Source organism: Lepisosteus platostomus, chromosome 15, assembly GCF_059453375.1.
Source record: "Lepisosteus platostomus isolate fLepPlt1 chromosome 15, fLepPlt1.hap1, whole genome shotgun sequence".
In the NCBI taxonomy this organism is placed as follows: domain Eukaryota; kingdom Metazoa; phylum Chordata; class Actinopteri; order Semionotiformes; family Lepisosteidae; genus Lepisosteus; species Lepisosteus platostomus.
Window position 1 is genome coordinate 798,353 of NC_142625.1, and position 7,651 is coordinate 806,003.

The following is a 7,651-nucleotide window of genomic DNA, read 5'->3' on the forward strand; positions in this document are numbered from 1 at the left end:
TAATAGGGAAGGCTTCTAGAAAGTACTGTAGGGAAAGGAGGAGGAGGGAAAGGAAAGAGCTTGAAAGCCTAGAGAAGGAGTTGGAAGTGGCTTTTAGGGGTGGAGAGGATGGGACTCCTTCAAGCGAAAACCAGGTAGCTACCTTACTGAAACAAATTAGGAAGCACCACGAGCGAAGGGCGAGGGAGTTCCTGTTTCGGGCGCGTGTGGAGTTTTTAGATCACTATGAGACGTGCTCCAAATATTTTTTTAACAGGATCCGAGGAAGACAAGAGAAAAGGGTTTTTCATTCCATCCTAGCTACCAGCGGGAAGCAGGTAACGGACCGGGAGGGGATGCTCAGAGAAGCGGCTAGGTTTTACGAAGAGCTTTTCGCTGAGAAGGTATGTGAGAGGGAAGCTGCAGAAGAGGTCCTTCAGACCCTGCAAGCAACCCTGACGGAGGAAGAGAGAGAAAACTTGGGAAGGCCCTTTGAGCTGTCAGAGTTAGAGGCAGCAATGAGATCCTTGAAAAAGGGGAAAGTGCCGGGGGTGGATGGGATCCCTGTAGAGTTTTACAGGACCTTCTGGCCGATCTTAGGACCCTTCCTCTTGGAGGTGATGGGGGAGATTTTCAGTAAGAAGAGCATGGGAAAATCAATGAGGGAGGGTATTTTAACGCTGGTCTTTAAAAAAGGAGACCGAACCGAGCTTAAAAATTGGAGACCCTTAACCTTGTTGTGTGTGGACTATAAGATCATGGCTAAATTGCTTGTTCACAGACTTTCGAGTGTGATGGCTACTATAATCGGCAGGGACCAGACATGCGGAGTCAGAGGAAGATCAGGGAGGTGGACGCTGCAATTATTGAGAGACATCATCGCATGGGCGGAGCAAAGGAAGGTACCATTAATGCTTGTCAATTTAGATTTGGAAAAAGCATTTGATAGGGTGTCCCATGATTTTTTGTGGCTGATTTTGGAGAAGATGGGGTTTGGGCCAATCATGATTGACTGGCTAAAGACCTTGTACAGCAAGGTGGGCAGTAGGGCTGTTATAAATGGTTGGCTGGGCAACCTAGTGAGTCAGAAGGCGGGGGTGAGACAGGGCTGCCCTCTCTCCCCTTTGTTGTTTGCAATTTATATGGAGCCTTTTGCGGCGGCCATTCGAGCTGAAAAGGGAATAGATGGTTTGATACTGCCAGGCAGTGGGGGAGAGAGGGTTAAATTGACAATGTATGCAGACGACGTGACCCTTGTAGTGGACTCAACTTTCAGCCTAAAAGCTGCCTTGGAAGTTTTTAAAACCTTTGCGAGGGCATCTGGGGCAGCTCTTAATGCGAGCAAAAGTCTAGTCAAGACTTTCGGCCCCTGGGATGCGACGCAACAATGGTTTGGGGGTTTTAAACTGTGCACAGGACCTTTTAAAGTCCTGGGAGTGGACTTTTTGCGAAGAGGCTCAGGAGGCCACAACTGGGGCTCCAGGATAGAGAAGGCAAGGAGGAAGATGGGGCTGTGGACCAAGCTAAAATTGACCATGGTGGGTAAAATTTTAGTATTAAAAGTAGACATACTGCCTCTTTTCGTCTACTTGGTGTACGTGTACCCCTTGCCGCCGAGGTACAGACGACTTTTGGTCGGCGAAGTCTTCCGGTTTGTATGGGGTGGCAGATACGAGTATGTCAAGCGTGTGGATATGGTCCGGAGGCTGGAGCAGGGGGGTAGGGAAGTTCCAGACTTTCCATTGAAGCTTGATTGTATATATGTTTCCAACTTATGTCTAGCTTTGGGTTCCCCTATAGAACACGCATACCAGTACTTTGTACGCTTCTGGTTTGCACAGTTTATGACAGTTTTGACAACATGGTCTAACTCAGTGCCGCATGGAAACGATCTGCCCTGGTATTATAGACATGCTAAACTGTGGGTGGCAAAGTACTGGGACCGGCAGGACACAACAACAGTGCTGAGCCATAGAAAATTATACCAACAACTGATAGAGACCACTAAATCCCCTCCTGAACAGAGAAAGAAAGCAGACGTGTGGACCAGGATCCAGCCGCGAGGCTTGGATCACAGACTGATTGACCTCAACTGGAAGGTGGCATGGGGTAGGCTACCGGTGAGAGAGGTACTTTATAAGCACAAGCTGACAAAAACCTATACATGTCCGCGAGAAGGATGTAAGGCTACAGAGTCAATAAGACATGTTTTTATCGATTGTGTCTTTGTGCAAAAGGTATGGATGAAATGTCAGCGTTTTTTTGATCTTTTAGACGGATCTTTCAGAGTCACAACATCGGTTGTTTTGTACGGGATTAAAGGGGGGGCTAAGAAGGGCAGCCTTCAGTTTTTGTTATGGCTGTTAATAAGCCTCGTCAAATCGGAGGCGTGGGAGGCGCGGGATGTTTTAATTAAAAAGGGGAAAGAAAGATCAGTGCAAGGGGTTTACCAGAAGGTGCTGAATGACATTAAAGGGCGCATACAGAGGGACGTGCAAAGATGGGGCTATCATGCGGCCCGGGAAAGGTGGAAGGGTTTGGTTTTGCTTTAACGTTTTTCATGAGTATTTGTGTTGGGTTTGATCTTGTGAATAATGTAAATGGACGTTTTTGTTTCTTGTTTTTTCTGTTATGATTGATTTGTTTTCTGTTTTTCTATTTTTGCATTAAAAACAAAAAAAAAAAAAATCTGTTCTTATCAGTTTAATATCTGATACGTCCCCCATCGGGGGACCACATATTAAACGGATTTTTGGAACAGGGAGCTGGATCAGGAGCTTGCTCCGTCCTCTCCACGCATCGGCCCGGTATTGCAGCGCCTCCGGGAGCGGTGCACCACCTTCTCTCAGCGGTGAAAAGACAGACGTAGGTAGCTAGCTAGCTAGCGAGCGAGCGAGCGAGCAAGCGAAGTGGACTGGAGCTCCTTCTTCTCGGGTCTCGTCCCTCGTCCCCCATCTGTGTGTCTCTGTGTTCTGTCTCTCTCTCGCCCTCTCGGTTCCCGTGCTCCCTCTGTGCGCTTTCCCGCGTCTCGACTCTCTGGGCAAGCAGGCCGGCCCCCTTTTCGGCTCCCGTGCGTTTTCCCTCCAAAAAACTTAGGTTTTTCAGCCTTTTCCCAGGGAGGCAGGCGTGGCTTGCTTGCTTGCTTGCTTGCTTGCTTGCTTGCTTGCTTGCGTGTGTGTCCGTCCCCGTCCCTGCAGGCGGGCCCCTTTCGACAGCTGGGCGTTTTCCCTCCCAAAAACTTAGTATATCCACCTTTTCTTTCTTTTTTTTCGGCAGGCAGGCAGGCAGGCAGGCAGGCGTGTGTGTGTGCGCGCGCGTCCCCGTCCCTCCCTCCCTCCCGAGAGAGAGCTGCCCCTTGCCTCTGCCCGCAGGTGCTGGCGCTCGGCTTTGGCTTGCAGCCGGTTGGGCGCAGCTGCTGCCGGTGGGAGGGGCCTAAGCTAAGGAGGCCGGGCGGCTGGCGCCCCCTGCGGCTGCGGTCGTTGTCGGGCCGTTGACAGAAGATCAAAGAGCAGGGCCCCCGCCCGGGACTGGCAGGAAGGCAGGCGGGCAGGCAAGAGAGAGGGGGAGCAGAGTCCCGCGGCAGGCCTCTGGCTGCAGGGAGGCCGGCAGCTGCGCGGGTCCCGGGCTCCAGAGGAGTCGGCCTGCGCCACTGTGCGCCAGCGGAACGCCCGCGCGTCGGTCCGCGCCTTTGTGGGCATCGCTTCTCGGCCTTTTGACGAAGATCCTGAGTGCGTGGCCTGACCGCGGCTTGGGCTCTGAGTCAAAGGCGGGAAGGGGTGGACGGCGCGGCTTTTTCCAGGCGACGGCGATTTTTTCTTTGTGGCGGATAGGATTCCGGCCACTCTACACAAGATGGAGAGGACTTCAAGCAAGAATGCAAGACCAAGGCATACTGTGCGTTTTGTGCTGCGAGTGGAGGCTTCTGACAAGGATTTTGCCAAGAGGGATGCTTTCGAGGATGAAGTCCTTTTCAAGCATTTGTCCTTACAGCCTGAAGAGATCTATTGCCTCCAGGACTTTCCAGGTAAAAAGATTTTTGATTTGTCACTTTACTCTGCTGAACAGTGCACGAAAGTTTGGTCTGTTTTGACTGCTCGCAGACTGGAGGAACCTTTTGTTCATTTTTTCCTTGAACCTTTGTTTGCACGGGAGGCGAGACCCATATGGGTCCATATGAACAACCCTTTTACCCCAGACGCAGACATTGTTAATTTTCTTAAAAGATTTGTTGACGTTCAGGGCACGGGTATCAAGGAGATGGATAGGAAGAGAGTCTGGAACGGGAAAAGGAAATTTCTGGTGCGTTTCAGAGCGGACCCTAGTGCTGAAGATGGGCTCTTGCACCCTCCTGCTAACTTCTCAATTGGAACTTATACAGGTTATCTGTACTACCCTGATCAACCCTTGGCGTGTAGACGATGCAGGCAGAAGGGCCATTATGCTGCTGACTGTGATGTGGAGGTCTGTCGAAGGTGTGATACTGTGGGGCACAGCACCTTCATGTGCAGGGCTGAGCCGAAATGTAATCTGTGCGGGGTCTCTGGGCACATTTACAGGGCGTGCCCAAAGAAAGGTATGAGTTTCGCAGCCGTGGCGGGTGGCACATCGGCAGCAAGTGTTACCTCAGTTCACCAGGCAGAAGATGCAGCAGAGGGCCCGGCACCGGCGTCGCTGGTCCCTGACGCTGGCGAGGAGGTGATGGAACCTGAGGGTGTGGATCAAGGGCAGGAGGTAACGGACCACAGGCAGACGGCAACAGCACTTACCTCAGCAGAAGATCGCAGCGGCGAAGAAGAGACGGAGGCTCCGGTGAGTACTGAGGAGGTCCTGGGGAGCGCAGAGGAGGAAGGTGGGGTCTCGCTCGCCGCGCTAGAGCATATAAGAGCGTTGGCTGAGGAATCAAGCCTGCCCTCTGCGGAGGAAGTAGGGTCAGACTGGGGGGACAGAGTGGATGAAGAGGAGGCCATGGACACCGTCCAGGCCAGGAAAGTTGTGAAAAGAAAGGCGGAAAATGATGTGCCGCCCTTGGTGAAGAAATCGGGTGTAGATCCCATGGAATACCTTGAGTCGATGGCCACAGATTCGTTGGCCCAGGCCGAATCTACTCCACTAGGGTCGGAGGGCGAGGTAAGTGGTGTGGGTGACCCCCCCCTTACGGCAGAGTCGGGTATGTCCTCAGGCTTTGTCATTCCAGAAACGGAGATGACCCCGACCTCGGCAGAAGCCTCAGAAGAACACATGCAGCCACGCGTCGCCCTGCAGAGAGAAGAACGAGATGTCTTTATATTCGCTGAGGTACCTATGAGGTTCAAGAAGTTCTGTAAATGGGACGAAAAGGCCAGCAAAATAGTCTGGCCTAGGACCTTCAATGAGCAAGGGCTATCTCCGGCAGGGATTGTCGTGCGTTGTGAGCACTCTGGTGAGGAGATTTCAACCCTCGAAGTAAAGGGCCGCAACCAGATAGATGCGACCAATAAGAAGATGTTGTTGGGTGACTTTGTAAAGAAATGGATAAGGGACAAGGGAGAACTGAAGGAGATGTACGAGGTGGGGGTGGAAAGGCGCCCTGACAAAGTGCTGAAGATTCTGGAGGTCCCGCTGCAGTTTTTGGAGGCCTGTGCCTGGAAGAACGGAAACGTGCAGTACCCGCCCCGGCCGTCAAACTTCCGACGTGTGCTGAGGTTGCATGAAGGAGTGTCAGTTGGCTGTACGCGATCAGGAGGTAAAATAGATAAACTATATTTGCAGGGACAAAGGGAGGCGTCAGTGCGTCAAGCCTACATGGAGCTGATGAGCCTTTTTACTGCCCCCTAATGTTGAAAATATTAACTTTAAATATTCGGGGTTTAAGGAACTTAGTAAAGAGGACGGCCTTTTTTTCTTACCTGAAAACCATGGTTTTTGATATTTGTTTGGTGCAGGAAGTCCATCTAAAAGATGAAAGAGACGTCATACAGTTCACTCGTGAGTGGGACAGAGGAGATTCTAGATGGAATATCGGAGGTGTCCACTCCTCGGGAGTTGGAGTTTTATTTGGCAATCGCAATTTTATAGTGGAGAAATGTGTGAATGTAGTGCCTGGGAGAGCCTTATATTTGGATATTTGTTCGGGTGAGAATTGCTTTCGGTGTGTGTGTGTGTATGCCCCGGCAATGATGGCTTTACGGGCAGATTTCTTTAAGGAACTTTATCCTGTTTGCCTTACCAACAAATGGATCATCATGGGAGGAGACTTTAACGTGGACCTCCAAGATAAGAGGGATCCAGGGGCAAAGCAGCTCAATCTTCTTCTAGCACAGTTTGGACTTTACGACTGCGCCTACCGGATCCGAAAGGAGAAAGCAGAGGCCACGTGGAGGAACGCTCAAGGTACTGTGAAGCGCCTTGATTATGTATTCGCCTCACTGGACGTACCTGTGGAGAAGGTGGTGGTGCTGCCGGTAGGTTTTTCTGACCATGCCCTAGTAGAGGCCCATTTTCCACATTTAAGGAACCAGTTTGGGCGTGGGGTGTGGAAGTTAAATACGGAGAACCTAAGAGAAGACGAATATGTCAAGGTAATGAGGTACAAATTGCAAACATGGTGGAAGGAGAGGAATCTGGGGACTCCCCTGATTGATTGGTGGGAACACTTAAAAAAGAAAATTAGAAAGGAGACCAGAATTTATGGCAGAGCAAGGCTCAAGCGTGAGCGGCAGAAGGGCAGGGCGCTGCAGGAAAGATTAAACACCTTGTTTTCCCAGTGTAATAAGGATATGTCAGTGTGCCCTGAAGATATTGCAGCAGCTAAAGCTGAACTGCGCACTTATCACGAGCAAAAGGCAAGGAGTTACCTGTTCAGAGCCCACGTGCAGTTCATACAATCTCACGAAACATGTTCCAGTTTTTTCTTCCGGCAAATTCGTCAGAGACAGAAGCGCAGTGTGATGACTGGCATTCAGACTTCGGAGGGGAAAATAGTTACTAGTAGTGAGGAGATGCTGGAAGTGGTGAGGCACTTTTACCAATGTCTTTTTTCCCTAAAGACGGTGGACGAGGCCATGGGTGCAAAGCTGCTGAGCGGTATTACAGCGCAGGTTCCTGTCAAAGCCCAAGAACAGTTGGAGGCTCCTATAAGCTTGCAGGAACTTGGCGACGCTCTGCTCGGCATGAAGGCTGGTAAGGTACCAGGTAAAGACGGACTACCAGCCGAATTTTATCGGACGTTCTGGGATATCTTAGGGCCAATCTTACTTCAGGTGACGGAGGAAATCTTTCGTAGGAAGGCTATGTGTGAGTCTATGAGGGAGGGAATCCTCACACTGTTGTATAAAAAAGGACCTGCAAAGGACCTTAAGAACTGGAGGCCGCTGCAGATGTTGTGCGTGGACTATAAGCTGATCGCTAAAGTGCTGGTAAACCGCTTGAAGGGGGTCCTAGCTCATGTGATCGGTTGGGACCAAACCTGCGGGGTTCGAGGTCGGCGTGCCAGCTGGACCCTCCAACTAGTACGGGATGTGATAGCGTGGTCCGAGAACAGGAACGTCCCGTTGCTGATCGCCAGCTTGGACCTAGAAAAAGCTTTTGACAATGTCTCACACACCTTTGTCTGGCAAGTGATGGAGAAGATGGGATTCGGCCCTGTCATGCTGGGCTGGTTAAAAATACTGTACTCACAGGTTGGCAGTAGAGT

At 51.0% G+C, this 7,651-nt stretch overlaps 1 non-coding gene across 1 annotated transcript; it reads left to right on the top strand.

Annotated features, from left to right (window-relative positions):
- The first annotated feature begins 2,625 nt into the window (after window positions 1–2,625).
- LOC148647461 (U2 spliceosomal RNA) lies at window positions 2,626–2,820 on the top strand. The gene has a single exon (XR_015926867.1). It is a non-coding gene; the product is annotated as a U2 spliceosomal RNA (small nuclear RNA).
- The last annotated feature ends 4,831 nt before the right edge of the window (window positions 2,821–7,651 follow it).